This window comes from Nelumbo nucifera, chromosome 3 (genome assembly GCF_055504915.1).
Source record: "Nelumbo nucifera cultivar China Antique chromosome 3, China Antique-T2T, whole genome shotgun sequence".
In the NCBI taxonomy this organism is placed as follows: Eukaryota; Viridiplantae; Streptophyta; class Magnoliopsida; order Proteales; family Nelumbonaceae; genus Nelumbo; species Nelumbo nucifera.
The window spans coordinates 59,259,543-59,277,468 of record NC_142651.1 but is presented as its reverse complement, the minus strand read 5'-3'; the positions used below and the strand labels follow the sequence as shown (position 1 = coordinate 59,277,468).

At 36.6% G+C, this 17,926-nt stretch overlaps 1 long non-coding RNA gene across 2 annotated transcripts; it reads right to left on the bottom strand.

The window, feature by feature from the left end:
• Positions 1–1,135: 1,135 nt before the first annotated feature.
• Positions 1,136–12,113, bottom strand: LOC148801248 (uncharacterized). Of its 2 annotated transcripts, none has more exons than XR_016083726.1 (6): positions 11,786–12,113; positions 3,029–3,067; positions 2,863–2,944; positions 2,279–2,756; positions 1,512–1,791; positions 1,136–1,417 (listed from the first exon to the last, which is right to left on the bottom strand). It is a non-coding gene; the product is annotated as an uncharacterized LOC148801248 (long non-coding RNA). The 2 variants fall into 2 exon arrangements; XR_016083725.1 differs by having other exon boundaries at positions 2,279–2,751.
• Between the last annotated feature and the right edge of the window lie 5,813 nt (positions 12,114–17,926).

Below are 17,926 nucleotides of genomic sequence, written 5' to 3'. Positions count from 1 at the left end.
TCAACTCAATCCTCCTGCTGCCTTTTTAGTCAAAAGAATATTGAGAACAATTATTCTTTTACCCACACCTATTACTAGGGCTGTTCATAAGAAGGCCCAACCCGACCAATTCGAACCGATCCAACCCGAGTCGACCGGGTTTTCATCAGCACGGGTCGGTTTCGGTTTTCACACAAGAAAACCGAAACCGACCCGAACTGAATCGACTTAGTTCCTAGTTCAAACATGAAGTTCCAAAGCTCATTAAGCCACTTAGTTTTTGAATGGTTGCAAGAAACTTTGGATTAGTGAATAGTGATTAATGAACAACTTTTGTGATTAACTTTTCATTTAAATTTTATCATAGGAGATTGCTGAAATGATGTTCAATTTATGACTGTTTTTAAAATTAGCAAGATTTTATCACAGGGATGAACTTAGAACCGAAACTGACCCAAACTGATCCAACCCGACTCAAACCGACCAGGTCGGTTTTGCTTAACATTGGGTCGGTTTTGGTTTCTATGTCAGGTAACCCGACCAAGTCGGGTCGGTTGAAAAAACCGCAGTAAACCGACCCAACCCAACCTGTGAACAGCCCTACCTATTACAATGTGTCATGCCCAAAAACGTTCCCAAAAGCCCAGGTTGTTGCCTATTGGTCCCCAAGGACCTCAACAGCCAAAATTTTTCCCTCCCAAACAGGCCCTAAAAAGCATGTGGACTGTGCATTTGTGTTTAATAAGATGGAAAATTTAGAATTCAGTCCACCTCATGGACTTATTAATATTTTTAGATTTTATTTACCAACACCTCCACCTTTGATTTACTTTCCCCTTTCTAACTGTACAAATTATACTAAAGCTGATAGGGGTGGTGAACAATAAAAACCCCTTAATAAAGATCGGAAGACGCTCACTTGTCAAAGTCGGTTTGGTATTTATGTTTAAGGTCGTGATAGGTGGTTCAATTATGGGTTGGATGGGCTGCTGCACGTATTTGAGCACAATCCTTATTAGGATGGGTTTGGGATGTATCTTTGAGCCGAAGTGCGCATTTGTTACAATTTGGGCGGGTCTTTGTTGGACATCTGTTACATTTTGAAAGGGCCCAACCCAAGATCGTGGGCCCAATGTATTGGATATTCTTCAAAATGGTATACAATTTACACCTGTCTATGATTATGAATGCGGGGGAATATTGTATTTATTTGTGCGTATACAATTCCAAAATGATTTGGAGTAGGATAAAAGCATGCCCTAAATGGATATTACAGGCTCTCTTGAACTGACATTACATACATCAAAGCATGCCCTAAATTGATCTCTGTTTGTTTTAATGGCGTCAATGATGCATTTCATGGACAAAGAACCAGTTGATATATAACTCTGGACTGTCTTCTCTTAGATTCTTCTCCTCTAAAGCTCTAGCACCACAACTGTACAAAGCAAAGAAATGGGGGGGAGACTAAGTAGAGAACAAAGAGATCTAGAGTGAATATGAAAATAAAAAAGAAAGGTAAAGAATCTTACAATTCTCATCTGTAGTGATCCAATTTCCTCTTCTAGAGGGTCTTCTTTCACCATCTTGGCTAGCTAGTGTTGTTTCTTTGTCGTTGCAATTTGATGTTTTGGGGTTGTTGGATGTGGGTTTACTCCATGCCCATTCATTTCGTGAAGACCCAGAGTAAGCAGAGGAAGATGTTGAGTGATTGCCCACCTCCCATCTGACACTGCTCTTGGAGGAGCTATTTCTGAGTTCATCGTCATGTGGTGTCACTTTGAGGACGCCTCAGTCAGGGAAATACAAAACCTTCACAGAATAACAGCAATAGATACTATCAGAAATAACTATAGAATTAGCATCAGAATCTCATCAGATTATAATTCAATTGACTCTACTGGGTGACCCATTAATCTTGGAAGTTAGCAGTAGATTATAATTCAATTGACTCTACTGGGTGACCCATAAAGCTTGAGAGTCAGCAGGAGATTCAAGCTCAACTGAAAAGCTATTGTTATAGGGTGCATAGGCATTCTACAATCTACCTAACCTTTGTAGATTTAATAGAAACTCTGTTCTTGATCATTTAGTTGGCAGATAACCAGCTAGACCAGAGATAGAACTTGAAGTTCTGAAAAAGTTAAGTTTTCCACTGGGGGAGTAGATGAGTCTAGTTGGTCTTAAAGGTTGCCATCCATTAAAAATAGTCATGATCTGTGTGGACTTTCTCATTAGAAACAAAAGGTATATGAAATCTAGAGAGGCTTAGAGACCAGGAGGTAAGGTTGATGTTCACCTTCTGACCCATGTACTTTCCACCCTTCTTGGACTTGTTAGTAGCAGCCCATCTGAGGAGCTCCTTCATTCTTGAAATGGATCTAGTCTTATTACCCTTAGGCTTGCCCTTCTTCTCCAGTGAGCCACATTGGTCATTTGTGGTAGTTGAGGCAGATGTAGGGACATCACATAGTGGTAAAACCTTCTTCCCTACATGAGCAGGCAAGTCCACATTGTGACCCATAAGCGGTTCTCGAGCAATGTCTTCATCTTTTAGTCTCAATGAATGCAGCCAATTCTGGACCTTGGGGAAACTTTCCAATCTCTTCAAGTTGAGAGTGCTACAAAAGCATGTCTTTGCATTGCCTCTACCAACTAAAATTGTGATAGAATCTGAATCCTTCAATTCCAACTCATCTTTTTGAATCCTTTTGATCTTCGACAAAGATCACTTCTTTTAAACAAAACCAGATCCCTTGATTCAGCCTTTTTCTTGACTGAAGATTAACAAAGAAGAAACAGAACATATAAAAGAGAACAGTTAGTGTTTATGCATTTAATTTAATCCTTTTAAATATGGGATAAGAGTTTCTTCTCTTTTACCTGTATCGACCATTTCCTTATCAGTAGTAGTAGTTTCTCTGTCCTGCTGTTCTTGTGCCACCTTGAAGATCCATTGAAAGATCTGTTTATCATGCATTTGGAGGTCAGCCTCAGCGCAAATGCGATAAATTGGATAACCATGTTCAAGGAGATAAGGAAAGCTAACCTGCATTTCTGCTTGATATTGTGCAGCACTGTGTGCAAACTGCTAAATAGTGTGAGAAGATAGATGACCTGATTAGTCAAAGCACAGAACACCAACTGAATAGCAATTCTATCTCTAAGCTAATTGAGATTCCGGTCTACCCTTTCAGGCTTGTGAAGAGATGAAGACAATGGCGAATTGGACTGAGTGTAACAGAGATGGTGAGAGAACAGGACTGTGAGTATGGGTTGGTCCGCAGATTCTTAGTATAAGTTGTTATTATATAAAGGTGGCCCCGTGGGGATTAATAAATTCATGATTTAATTAAGGGGAGAATGAGTTCAGACATGGTGTCATTAATCTCCACCATACACTTTGTTTATCAGTTCTTCATTCCCCAAGTGGTCCAATTGATGGCCCATCATATTGATGCACTTGCCCCTAGATTTGCTTGGAGTTGAATTACCTACCTGGAACCATCTGATTCAATGGCTCAACTCTTAGGAGTTAGCAAAGAGAAGCAATGGTTGAAAAGGTAATGTCAAGTTGATAAGGAAGGTTATGAAAGATTATTCAATTGGGTGTTTCAATTTTTCCATATAATAAGCTGATCCACAAGTGCAGCATTTGTATCTAACCCCATGAACACTGGAGATTAAACCATATATCCCCTCTCTTATAGTGAAGGAATATTCAATCCCTTTGTTGTTCCATGTCTCTTGTTCAAAATCAGAATGATCAGAACTGAACTGGACACTGAACCGGTTAAGCGAATGGGTCATGGATCGAATGGACCAACCGTTCGGTTCAACTATTCAACTAGTTCAAATAAAAAATGCAAAAATGAAGAAAAATTTAAACAATAAGAAACAATTCCAATATATCTTTTAAATTTGATTTTTTGTCAAAAATATATAAGCTCCAAATAATAAACATCATGGTCTAGTGTGAGAGGCATTTATACATGTATTTGTGCTAGGTTTGACAAAGTCAATATTTTCAAAAACCGGCACCCTAAAAACTGTTTCGACTGCTGGTTCCCGGTTCTGATGGTCCAACCATCCAGTGCGGTTTGAATCTGACAATAATGGTCTCAAGTGGGTTGGGCCAATCCAAGCTTGACTCTATGGTTTTGCTCCATGACCAATGGAACTATGTGTGTGGCAAACTTTTTCCATGAGATGGCATGCCATGTGGCAAACTTTTTCCCTACTTTTTCCTTTAAATCAAACATAGCCTAAAGCATTTTGTCTAATTGGGAGCATGAGGGGAGATCTTTGAGACAGGGAGGAGTAGTGACTACTGACATTGGCGCGTTTTGTGGGCACTGTGAAGGTTCATGGGCTCACATGGATGTCAAAGGATCAGAGAGCATATACACCAAAACCTTTCATATTTTAAACACTAGAGGCCTAATTTTGCTCAGCTTGTCCTGTGCTTAAGCTTCCCTAAACTTCCCCTTTCACAGATTTTGAGGGGACCCTGATGAGACTATGTGGCATTTTACTGTCCAGTTTAATGTATCACTGACGTGGCTTTCATCAGATTCGTTGGATCAAGAGAGGAGGAACTACCCTTGTCTAGAGAATATATGGTTAACTGCCTGTGCACCCGGGATATGTCTCCTCTACAGTTAGTACAACATGCTAAGGGCTTTTGGCTGTCTCCACACAAGTATTTTTATATTGTGCCCCTTGTTTTGGCCGTCTCCACACAAGTATTTTTATAAGTCAAAACTGAATATTTCACTTAATCCTTGGTTGAATTGACCATTTGGAGTGGTCAATCCGTCATTTGATCTGGTAAATTGAACCATTTAACTAGAGTAATCGGTACAGATTAGATATTTATTTATTTATTGCTATATTGGTATTTTTAATCATTTTCATTATTAATGTAATAATTCTTATTTGTCGCATTTATTTTTTAATATGATAAATATATAATATTAAGGGGAAATTTCCGATCAGTACCCTATATTTTGGCTCGAGTGACAATTTGGTTCTTGAACTTTAAAATGTGACAATTTAGTACTCGAACTCTTAAAATGCAACAATCTAGTACCTGCCATTAACCAGCCGTTAGGCGGTATATGAAAAGACATAAATGCCCTTCAAGTGTCATTTAATTTTCTTTATCAACCATATGCTAAAATCAGAACCAATCGTTAATTTATTAGCCTCAACACGCTCAAAAGGAGATGAATAGTGAACAAGGCAATAATTAAGTCATTTCAAATTTAGCTCCCTTCAAGGGGAGAGAGAGAGAGAGAGAGCTTGGTTAACTCGATTTCTAGCAGTGGTAGCATTCCTCACAATTGGGGTTCTTTTCTCTCCCAAAATCTTCGAGATCAAAATCAGATGTTGGATATTCATCAACACTATACATCTCTTTGAAGTTCGCTCATCTCTTGTGTTTCTCAGCTGCTTTTGGTGCAACTCTTTGGGTTACCTTTATCGGCGGATTTATCATGTTCAAGTATGTTAAACCCCGCCCCTCTCATCTCCCACCCTATCTCTTGTTTAATCCCCAAATTTCTATCCTTCCGGTAACTATAGACTGTGGTATGAATTCTGATCAGAAATCTAAAACTTGTTCATTGATTTATCAATTACTCATTTCTTTCTTGTTCTAGGAATCTTCCGAGGCACCAGTTTGGGAACCTACAAAGCAAGATGTTTCTAGCATATTTCTCGTTAGTTGGGATCTTCTGTGCAATATCCGTGGCATCCTTCGGGTACCTCCATCCATGGTGATCGTCGCCCTCTGTGGAAAGATATCAGCTTGGGTTTCTGATCTCTTCCTTCGCCTTCAATCTCGCCAATTTGTTTGTATTCACGCCCATGACCATTGAGGTAATTCATCAGTGATAACAGTGTGAATTCAATTCATCAATCAAGCGCATTTTTGTCATGAAACGATGGCCTAGACTGTTGAGATCTTGGGCTCTGTTTCATCTTCTTGAGGAAGAAGATGATGAACCATGTGTTTTATTTCCAAGGATAATTTTGACATTTTCAAAAGTCTTAAATCGTACATGAGGTCATATGATATACATAACTGGCGGTCAATTAATGGCAGGTACTAGATTGTTGTGTTTCAAAAGTTTGGATACTAAGTTATTGCATTTTAAAGTTCGGAGACCAAATTTTCCCTAATATTAAAAGTATTTATATTTTTTGTAATTTTTATTTTATATTTATATTTCTATATTGATTTTAAAAACATTGAAGTATAGTAGTGTAATAACCTCCATTGAAGTCATCCATGAGAGAAAATAAACAAATGCAACCAACTAGACTGGGAGTCTGGGACCATTAAGTTAGGTCTATTATTACATATGACGAGGAATAAAGGCTGCTTAGCTTGGGCTATCTACTAGTGACTGGTGAGACCCATATAAGTTGTAACAAACAATAACCACCCACATTGTTTTTTTCAGGTTAGCTAGCAGCTTAGCGTCTGCTTGGCATCGATACCATTGCTTTAGAAAATGGTGACACATCAGCGGTACATTGGAAAAATCGGTGTTCTAGGAAATAGTGACACATCGGTGCCACATTAGAAAAATTGGTGCTCCAGGAAATGTCAATATGTTTGGAACCATTTTTCTATAAAAAACGGTGCTCCAAGCCATGTCTTAAAAATCGAGAAGGCGTGGTTTGAGCAACGCCGAATTCGACGTTTTCTTAGATTGGAGCTCGTTTCTGCCAACGAGAACATGATGCAGCAATGACGTGGACTTCCTATAATAGGTATCATTGCTGAAAATAGATATGGAGCACTGGTACCAAATAGAAGGTGTTTCTGTTGCTCTAGGAAATGTCCTACCTGACAGTAACATTCTCAAACAAAAAAAAAAGGACACCATTTTCTTAAAAAAACGGTGCTTCCAACCCACACATATACAATACCATTTTTGATCTGCAGCATCAATGCCAAACATATACTTAGTGGCAGTAATGTCCTAATCATCTGGGTTGGGACTTGGGACTATAGCATTAGCCTCGGGTCAAGGCCCCCCTTAATACAATTGGTCTGTCAGCTTGTGAAGATAATATAAGAATCATATGCACCTATTCGGAAATGGGTCCGCTTTGGCCACTGGTTCCTGGGTCCAACAGTTCATTCATATGGTTTGCTGAACCCCGGTCCGATGGTTTTGGGGTCCAAAACTGGACCCAGATCCATGACCAATTACCAAGTCAACAGGTCCGATTTTTAAAACTATGATATGTACCATTCTCTTTTAAATCTTGCATACTTTGTTTAGAAGGCTTAGAAAAACAATCAGAAATTGTTTAGGTGTCTGAATTCATCTTACGCATAGGATTAAAAGTATGGTTTTAAAAAATGACCTAGAAATGGAACCGTTCTGGCCATCGGTTTTTGGGTTGATGGTTCGACCATTCAGTTCGAACGGATGGCCGCTAATAATAAAAATTAAAAAAATAATTAAAAATTAAAAATGACCAAAAATCATTGAACGGGTTGACGATTCAACCGATCGGGTCAACGGGTCATTGACCAATTCAACAACACCGATTGCTTGAATGGTTCCTAGGCCGAACGGTCCAATCAACTGAATCAACAGCAATTCAAAAACCATGATTAAAAGCTATTAGCCTGGTAAAAAACTGGGCTAGACTAATTAGGGTTGCCAATGGACTAAAAGGTCTGACCTGCAAGTTTAATCGGATCCAAATACCCCAAAAGCTAAAACATACTTGCATCACTTGCATCTGATTAATAATTAGATTGGATGTAAATTTAACCCTTCAGAGCTTCTTAAAATCCAATATATTGAATTGAAAATCAGACTTGAATCCAGAAATTTGATAATTAGTTGGATGTGGATACGAGGTACCTCAATCTAATCCAATTATAGCCCTATCGCTAACCCGAGTCACCCGACCAAGGGAGAAATTTATTAGATCAGTCACCAATATATTAAAGATGTCTAATGGTCTCTTTTCATTTAATCATCTTTTACAAGGTGTACTTCTCGCATCCCAATGTGTGCTTAGAATAAAGACTTTAACAATGTAAGGTATAGTCCATAACTATAAAATTTTTCCATACCCGTAATTTGACAATAAACCTATTTATTTGTTAAATCAACATATTTGAATAACATGATAATATTATAAATATAATACACAAATATGCATGAGCAAAACAAATCATCTCTATTTCACATCTTTTTTTAAATTAAAAGTTATATAACTCTAATTAATTATTACCTTGTCTTACTTGAGAACAAATTAAGACCATGTAACCGGAAGCTGGCCAACAGAGATCAGAGGGGTCCCTATAAAATTTGGTGGGTGGAGAAACCTAATTGACATATTAATTAAACACCCCTCCTCTCTCTCTTTCATGCACATATATCATGCATTATTGTAATGATGTAATCAAAGTATCCATAAATATTTAAACATAAGCACACATACAGAAAACAATAATTGAGGGATGATAGAGGGTAGTGATTTTACACATCTCTTTTTTGATAAAGGGGATGACAAAACCTAGCTAGTAGCAAATAAGCAGTTATTTTATCGTTATAATAGAGGAAGCTTTGTCCTTTCACTAGGGATTTGCATAAATCAGTGCCCATAATTCATACACACAATTTTCTTATAGACCTTACAAATGCAGCTTTCTTTTGGACTATAATGTTGGGTTTCCCTCTTATGTGGAGGATGGCCCAAGAAGCCCATGTGGTATTTTTGAGCCCATGGATGAGGGTATTTTTGTCCAAATGAAAATAGTCAAAGGAAATAACCTTTTAGTGGTGTTGGCTGCTGGGAGATTAGAAAAGAAGAAGAAAACGAAAAAGAGAGGAAGGGAATCTTGGGTGAAAGAGAGAGAAAAGGATCAGACTTTTCAAATTCCAGCCTGCGCAGTTTTCATCTTGTGCTTTGATCGAATGTCGTTTGTGGTCTGATTGAGCTTAAATTTTGCAGGAATATTCGAGACTTAAGGTTCTTCAATCTGAACGGTGGAGATCTAGTTTTGCTCACTAGTTTATGAGATTTGAGTCTATGAACAGTACCTCTGTTTTGGGTGAGATTTCTCCATTATCTTGAGATATTTGTTAGTTTCCAAGGAATGTATTTTCTTGATGATTTGTTGATTGTATGTCTCTAGTTTTATCTAGAGAGAACCCTTGTACAATTACTTTCTTGATAGTGGAAGTTTTTGGTGACCGTGGTTTTTTTATCTTCCCACACCAGGAAGAATTTTCCACGTAAATTTGGTTGTGTTCTTGTGTGCTTATTTTTTGGTTTTAAGCTCTACTAAATTGTTTTCTAATAGATTCACACAAAGAGGGAGAAAAATATTATTTCTGTTGTTTTAGAACTTGGTTAGAGTTTGCTTGATTTCGTTATTCTCCCAACAAAGTGGTATCAGAGCTTATGGTTATTGTTATTGAATATCTTGTGTTGAATATGGATGCTAATTTGAGTAGAATGATTACTTTGAATGGTGCAAACTACCATACTTGGAAAGGAAAAATGGAAGATCTTCTTTATGTTAAACAATTTCATTTACTGGTGTTTTCCACTGAGAAGCCAGATAACATGTCTGAGGAACAATGGACCTTGTTACATCAACAGGTTTGTGGGTATATAAGGCAGTGGGTAGATGATAATGTTTTGAATCATATTAGTGGAGAAACACATGCACGGACACTCTGGAATAAACTTTAAGAGTTGTATGCTCGAAAAACGAGAAATAATAAAATGATTCTCATTAAGCAGTTGATGGCTTTGAAGTATCGAGATGGAACTCTGTTGACAGATCACTTGAATACGTTCCAAGGTATAATTAATCAGCTAGTTGGAATGGGCATCAAGTTTGATGATGAGATTCAGGGGTTGTGTCTACTGGGTATATTGTCAGACTCTTGGGAGACATTCAGAATGTCATTGAGTAACTCAGCTTTGAATGGTATAATCAATATGGATCTGGCTAAGAGTAGTATTTTAAATGAAGAAACGAGAAGAAATTCACATGGGTCTTCTCAGCAGTCAGAGATTTTGGTTACAAAAAGAAGAGGGCGAAGTAAGAGCAAAGATTCCATGAACAAAGATAAAGGAAGAAGTAAGTCCAACAGGTTTGCTAATGTTGAGTGTCATCACTGCGGCATGAAAGGACACATCAAGAAATACTATAGACAGTTGAAACGGGAGAACAAGAAGAAAGGCAAAGAACAAGAGGGTGGTGATAATAAGGAAAATGATAGAGCTGCTACCACTTCTACTGAAGACTTTCTTGTTGTTTATGATAATGATGTTGTCAACGTTGCATGTCATGATAATGATGTTGTCTACTAAATTGTTTCCTAATAGATTCACACAAAGACGGAGAAAAATATTATTTCAGCTATTTTAGAACTTGGTTAGAGTTTGCTTGATTTCGTGATTCTCCCAACACATAACAAGTCATATTTAAATGGAATTTGTCCATGTATAAATAAGAAATATCAAAAATAAATGTAAAAAATGTAAATTAGAGAAAATAAAAGAATGATGAACTAATAACCATTCAAGAATGCATTATATGCTTTGTGAAACATAACTTCAACCCAATCGAGGGAATCATATTTTTGAAACCAGAAAGTCAAGAATGCATTTCTAGTTTCACAAAGAAAGAAAAAAACACTACACAACCAAGAATATGTTTTATGTTTCACAAATCACTTTTGGGTTCCTGTTTTTCTTGCAATTGAGAACCAATAAAAAAGAAATGAAAAGAATTATAGGAAAATTTTCTTCTTCTTCTTCTTGAAAAAGGAATATGGGTTTTATGAATGAAACACATGTGGCATATAGCAACAGTTCAACATAAATTAAAATACTTGGAGATGGTTCCCATGCTCTTCGGCAGTCTTGATTGTTCCAAATATCCCAACACTTCATTAGGAAGTTATGATCTTGAGATCAGCTTCTTTATTGGACTTCGAAACTAGAAAAGTAAGACTTCCTTGAAGGAGACCATTCCTTTTTTTTTATGCAAAGCTATAAAGTGGGTCAATTAAGGGATAACTTTGCAAGGATCCCTTTAGAGAAAGGCTGTTTGTTTTCCATCTGTTATGCCTCTGACATTGTTATTTAGTCTAAGCCATGCTTTGTGTTGAACCACAATGGCTGTTGTGAACGTCGGAAAAGCCCGGCTGTTCACTTGAAGGCCGATCAGATGGAGAGTTGCCACCCATCAAAATAGATAACTAGGAGTGATGGGCCTCCCATATTTGCATTTTTCAAAATCAATCGAATGTTGGTGACTCCATTCTTTTCAGCCTGAACAAGGCTAGCATAGGTAAGTTGAGAGAAAGAGAGAGAGAGAGGAGTTAGGCATGCCATCAGTGTGAATACTGAAATTCCCTCATTATTTTAAATTCAGACCAAGAGCCTAGGTTCTCTACCAACTCAAAAGGATAGGGAATTTTCCCTTCTCCTATCCAGACTGACCTCCTTTTGGATGCAGGGGCCTAAGCAAAATGATGAATTCTCCCCTTTTCTATCAGAACCCCCACCTTCTTACTTAGCTGGTCGGGCTAAAGGGTGAAAAAAAAACTACGATAACTTCTCAGTTATCGAAGGACCCGATGGTTCTCGAGTATGAATTTGAGTTGAAAACAAAAACAACAAACTACTATGAGAGAAAAACAAAAACGGAAAAAAAGAACAACAAAATTTAAAAAAAAAAAATCTGACTACCAATTTGACAAAAATAACTTCGAACAATAGGAGATGAGGTAAGGGATCTTACCTCTTATACCCTTCGATTGATAAGAACGGTGCTATAGGATGACTCTGGGAATTGACCAACTTGGATGATTTCTTTCAGACAATGTCTTGGGTTTCAGCTTGGCCTTGAGATAGAGATCAATGATGGCAAAATCGTCAATAGCTAGATACATTGCAGGAAAAGATGGAGAAGAAGAAAAGAGATTCTTATCTTGCTAAACCCTTCAATCAATGGAACCCTTTTATGGAGTTTAATAAGAAAGTAGGGAACAAAACCATTGAATGAGTTTCCTTCTTCCTTGAGTCAGCCTTTATTCATTTCTCACCTTTTTTTTTCTCGAAGAAGCTTCAGCCAAAATCTTCTCTTTCTTTGCGTTCTCTATCTCCTCTCTTTCAATCGAGAGAAGGGTACTTCGGTAATCTAGGGTTTGAAAGGGCAAGCTTTGAGGGGAATTTGGGAAATTTGGTCATGAAGGGTACTTTCGTATTTTTGGTCAAATGGTATTTTGGGTATTTGGAGAATGAAAGGAATTTGGGAAAATCAGAATAAGGGTATTTGGGTAACTTGGCCAAGGAAAATTTAGGTAATTTGGTATAAAGATAATATGGAAGGAGGGGTATTTTGGTAATTTGGTATGAGAGGGTATTTTGGTAATTTGGAAGAGGGTGTATTTTGGGAGTTTGGTCTGAAGGGTATTTTGGTAATTTTGGATGAAAGGTATTTTGGGGATTTAGGATGAAAGGAATTTTGGTAATTTGGTGAAAGGAGTATTTTGAGGCTTTCGGGGTATACGAAATTAACAGTGGATTTTGAGGATTTGGGCTCTTTAGACTCTAGGTTTTGGTAGGGTTGGAATGGTCTACTCAATGTTCGAGGGTGAATTGGGGGTTCAAACAGAAGACTGAGCAAAAATTAGGTATTGACAGTTGTCCCTCTTTGTTGTGAAGCAGCAAGCTACAAAACAACAAAGACACAAAAGAAGCACACAAAGATTTTTACGAAGGGTAGGCTAGGAAGTAGTCAAAATAAGGAAAGAGGGTTAAGTAGAGGAAGAAGGGTTCCCATGCAGCATCCTTCCATTGTGTGAAAGCTAGTTATTCTTGGTAAAGTGGCCCTCCTAGGTATTAAGAACCTTGGAATTATGGTACATTTGGCATAAAGAAAAATAACAACAATAACACTCAAAGAGAGAACAACAATGAAAGCAACATGTGAATATCAATTACTTTTGGTAAAATGACCCCTTGTAGGTATCAGAAACCTTACGGAATCAAGGTGTATTTGCCGTAAAGAAATGCATTAGAAGTAAGGAAAACCAGCATTGAAAGCAGCTAAAGAACAAGATATTTAAGCTCATCGCAAATTACAATCGCAGATATTCTTCATACAATAATTTAAAAGCTTTTTAATAAAACACTCTGAAAACTTGATAGAGGTCCTATGGTTGTTATAGTGTAACTACTCTTTTGTCGGATAAGGGGCATCCTTCCATTCTAGAGCAGTTTATACTCAAAAATTCTGGTAAAACACTTGATAAATCTGATGAGGGTGCAAAGTGTTGTTCTTTTAAGTGTGTGGCAATAACATTAAGATGCCAATACATTATTAACATGATCTTTCAAACTGGTATTCTCGCGTGTTCTCCTTGGTGGTGATGGATAATTTGCAAATTCAAGATATGCTACCACATGTTTAGAGAAAGGTGGTGGACCTGTTATCAAGCTTTTATTATCATCATTTTTATCTTCAATTTTTATTTTTACCGTTTTCATTTGCATCATTTTTTAATCATGATATGTTGTGTTGCAATTGAAAATAAAAACACTGAAAATAGCCATTTGTTGTAAGTCGGGAAATCAATAAGATTTATGCCATTCGATGATGCAAAACAATGTTAATTTCTTTGCCACGAGGGACTTTAATGCTGCGAGGAACTTTGATGCCGCAAGGGACTTTAGTGTCACGAGGGACTTTGATGCCATGAGGGACTTTGCTGCCACAAGGGACTTTGCTACTACGAGAGACCTTAAATCCATTTTGGGTTGCAACTTGCTGAACACACCAAACATTTATCTTTAGTTTTAGCCTTTATAATTAATGTGGATTTTTCTTTTATAATTTTTCTGCAGTATTTTGAAGATTGAACTTTCCCCACTGTTTTTCTCATGATATTTATGAGTGAACTTGATGGGAGTGCGGAGTTTTTGCGTTTATACATTGCAAATAGATTCTTACTGCCATACCCTTCTCATTTCATTGAAATATTAATTGATGATATCACTAAGTTCACATGTACAAAGTTAATGGCACTTTTTGGGAGGACCTATCTCTTGAAGCCTTTAAATTTATCACCAACTGAAGTAAATCTCTTTCTCTCTCTCTCTTCGAAAGGGGCCCTGTCATCTAGCTTTAGCAGGAATGAATTAAAACCATTGATGAGTTGGTAGAAGATGTGAATTAAAAATCACTTACATTAAGCAACATAAACATTGCATTAATGATCTTGGAATGACGTTTAGTGATGCTATTTTAGTGTAGTAGCCAATTGTCATGTGTGGTCAAGCAAGGCTATTGAAAGTGAGGGAAATAGTTTGGTTGATGTTGAAAATTAGAGCTTTCAAACAACAAATAGAAAATGATCGATGGAGTGTGGAAATATGGTTATTTTGGTTATCCATTACTATTTAACCATGCACTTAACTGTAGGCTTTTGCAGACCAATTCCATTACCTAGTCACTCGTATTCATTTAAGATGACAATTTGCAATGGAGCATTAACTTAATCCAATTAGGTGATTACTTAGCTTGTAGCAGTATTCCTTTTAATTGCTCATATGGCATTGAGATTTCCCATTCAACCTGATTATACCATTCTACGATGAGAACCTTGAATCGTAAGAACATGAATGAGAGTTGCGATAATGCAAAAGTGAATCACTATTATGACTGCAGCAAACGCTATGTTGACCAACAATTTACCAAAGGGAAAGCTACTAAAGAACTTCTCTTTCCTAAAGGGAAAAGTCCTTATTTGAATTATAGCTCGGGATCTCTTCTATAAAAGGAAGAGACCTTAGAGCCCACACACGAGGCTTGTCTCTGAATTCCCGGCTTTCTGATGTGTGATCATCTTCGTCGTTCGAGAAGACCACCCCTCGCTGCTTACACTAAAAAGTTCCCAATAACACAAACATTATATCTCTTTCATACTAATCACCAAATGATTAGTATGGAAGAGATATAAAAGTTTACATGGATGAGTGGCAAAGCCACAAGAAGAGCAAATTTGTAATAAGCATGACCAAGAGAATCTAAGAACAGCCATGAAAGATGATATATAATTAGAAATTGAGTAAGGTCTAGACATATGCATGGAAAACTAAGGTCCAGACATATAATATTTACATAATGTTGGGTTGGTCCCAGTTGTCTAGGGTCTTGGAAGGGATAGACCGGTCACAGTTCTAACCTTTGGTATATTTTTGCATAAGTGGCTGCCTTCATACTCGAACCCATCGAACCCATGTCGCTTGCCATGACACTAAATAAAGCAGCAGGATGGAACCGGATTCATGTTGCAAACCCCACACCTCTCCTATTCTAAAGGTGGCTCCACCAAATGATGAATCCTGTAACCAATTATGGTCGATAATTTACACTAAGGTTGTGTTTAGTTTGAACGAAAAAAGTAGGGAAAGGTAGGGAAACCTTTACAAAACTTGTATAGGTTTCTCTACCTTTTTTGTATAGGTTTCCCTACCTTTTCCTTCAAACCAAACATAACCTAAGGGTGCAATCGAGCCTATTTGAGCCAAACTTTTGCATGTCTTGGCTCAGTTTGACTAAAATATTGTTAAGCTCAAGCTTGAATTCAATTTGAACTCTTTTCCTGGTTTGAGCTCGGATCAATTAAATATTTGATGGACTCAAGCTCATCTTGAAAACTCAAAAATGAATATATTTTTGTGTTGTATTTTATAAATATATATATATGACATATTTTTATAATACATAGTATATTCTTATGTTATGTATGGAATATAAAAATATATTTTTATAATGTATATTATAAATTATATTTTTTTATTTTATAAAATATATTAATCGAGCCAAGCTCGTGAGTTTTCAAATTGAACTTTTTGTTGGCCAAATTCAAATGCGAATAACTTCAAACTTACCTTGAGATTCAAATTCAATTCAAACTTGAATAGAATTGAACTCAAACTTGAATTATTCGGTTAAAACTCGGTTCAATTGCAGCCCTAATTTACACTTCTTATTGTGCATGGACATGTTGCATTGTAATTCAGAACCTCATAGCCTTTCAAAAAAAATCAGAAATTCATATAACAATGCAAAATGGACCAACTATTATGGTTCCAAGAAAACAGGGGAGAGACGATAACTGTACTTAACCTAATGTTTCACTTGAAATTTCTTGTCATTGAGTTAAGATTTATTTTTTATTTTTATTTTTTTTTTTTTTTGAATTATCAAAAAACTTTAGCTATTAGGGGCCAACAGCCTATGTTGTGGAGAGAATTTCTAGGAATGCCACTTACCTGAGAATGAGTGAATTAATAATTATATATTAATTTATTTTTACTAAAAACCAAAGAATGGGCATGAATGGATGAACTGCCCAGAACGTGCCCAGCCCAGAAACTGTCTCAACAGCCTATGCTGTTGGGCCTCAACAGCCAAAGTTAACCCCTCTAATCCAGTATGAAGTTAGGAAACCTGTATTATTTGTTGTTAGTATGCTTAATCAGTGGAACATATTGGTAAATAATTTTGAGAATTTAATACAGAATGCAAAAACAGCTCCTACAACAATAAGTCAAAAGTATGCTTAAGCCAGATGGGTTTCTTATTAACCAAGCCACAGACTTGACTTTACATCCACTGTCACTAATTCACATGGCCATAACATTGCAAACTCATGTCATCACTTAAGGCTCAGTTTGGAAGGAGCACAAATATAAATATGTAGAGTACAAAATCTTGTATTTTATATTATTTTATATGTATTTGTATTTGTACTCTTTCCAAACTGAGCCTAAAGATTGAACCAAGTTTACCCACGTGATAAGTAAAAAATAATTATCATTTTACACTAATATTATAAAATGTTGACAATTTTTAATCTACCAAAAATTCGTATGGTTTAATGTACTTATCCAATTATCCAAATATATAAACTTTCGCATAATTATCTAAACGTTTATATGTGATAATTAATCCAGTTGGGGATTTGAGATTATAATACCATATTAAGCAAAAAAAAATGAAAAAAAAAATAGAAAAATAAAGAAAGAAAAAATAATATCATTAAATTTAGCACATTTTTTAGGATGGTTTATGTTCATTTCTCTAGGAGTTCTCTTCTACGCAACAGGCTCAAGTTGCTTTGTTGGGGGTGCAGCTCTGGCCTTTTCCCTTCCTGAGCTTAAACCTATTGTACTGGTTACTTGTGCAATGGAATGAAGATTAATGTAGATGGTGTAAGCAGGGGAAATCCGGGCATTAGTGGGAATGGTGTATCATCAGAAACTGCCACAACAATGTTAAATTTGCTTTTGCTCGGAAGTATGGGTTTCTATTAATATTGTCTAGGATCGATCTCCTAAAGTACCGTTGGAGATATTCCTAAAGTCTCCAACGGTACTTTAGGAATATCTCCCTTACATATATGTTAAATGTATTGGTAGATAGTTTCATTATGCAACTAAATTCCCATGCTTTCAGAGTGTATGTAGGGGCGTTCTTTTTTTGGATTTTGAGAGGGGAAAGTTGGTCAATGTGATTTATGTGAGGATTAAGGAAAGTATTTTCCTAGGTATAACTTACGTATCTCCAGGGTAAATAATTTTTCCACCTGGCGGGGGGGGGAATCACTAACACTTGAATGGGACAAAAATGCCCCCTTTTAATAATGAATTTTTATGGCTAAAATGGTTATTGTCTTATTTACCTGGGAAATAAAAGAAAATGAATAAATACACTTACTCAAATAAGTCTTTCCTGGAAAACACTTACCTGTGTAAATAACTTATTGAAAAGCGAATGGGGCCATAGAATTTTTACTTAGAATAAATCCATTGAGATTTGGGATGCAAAGTTATTCTTGATGGAATATCTTATGCTAAATCCATAGGACAT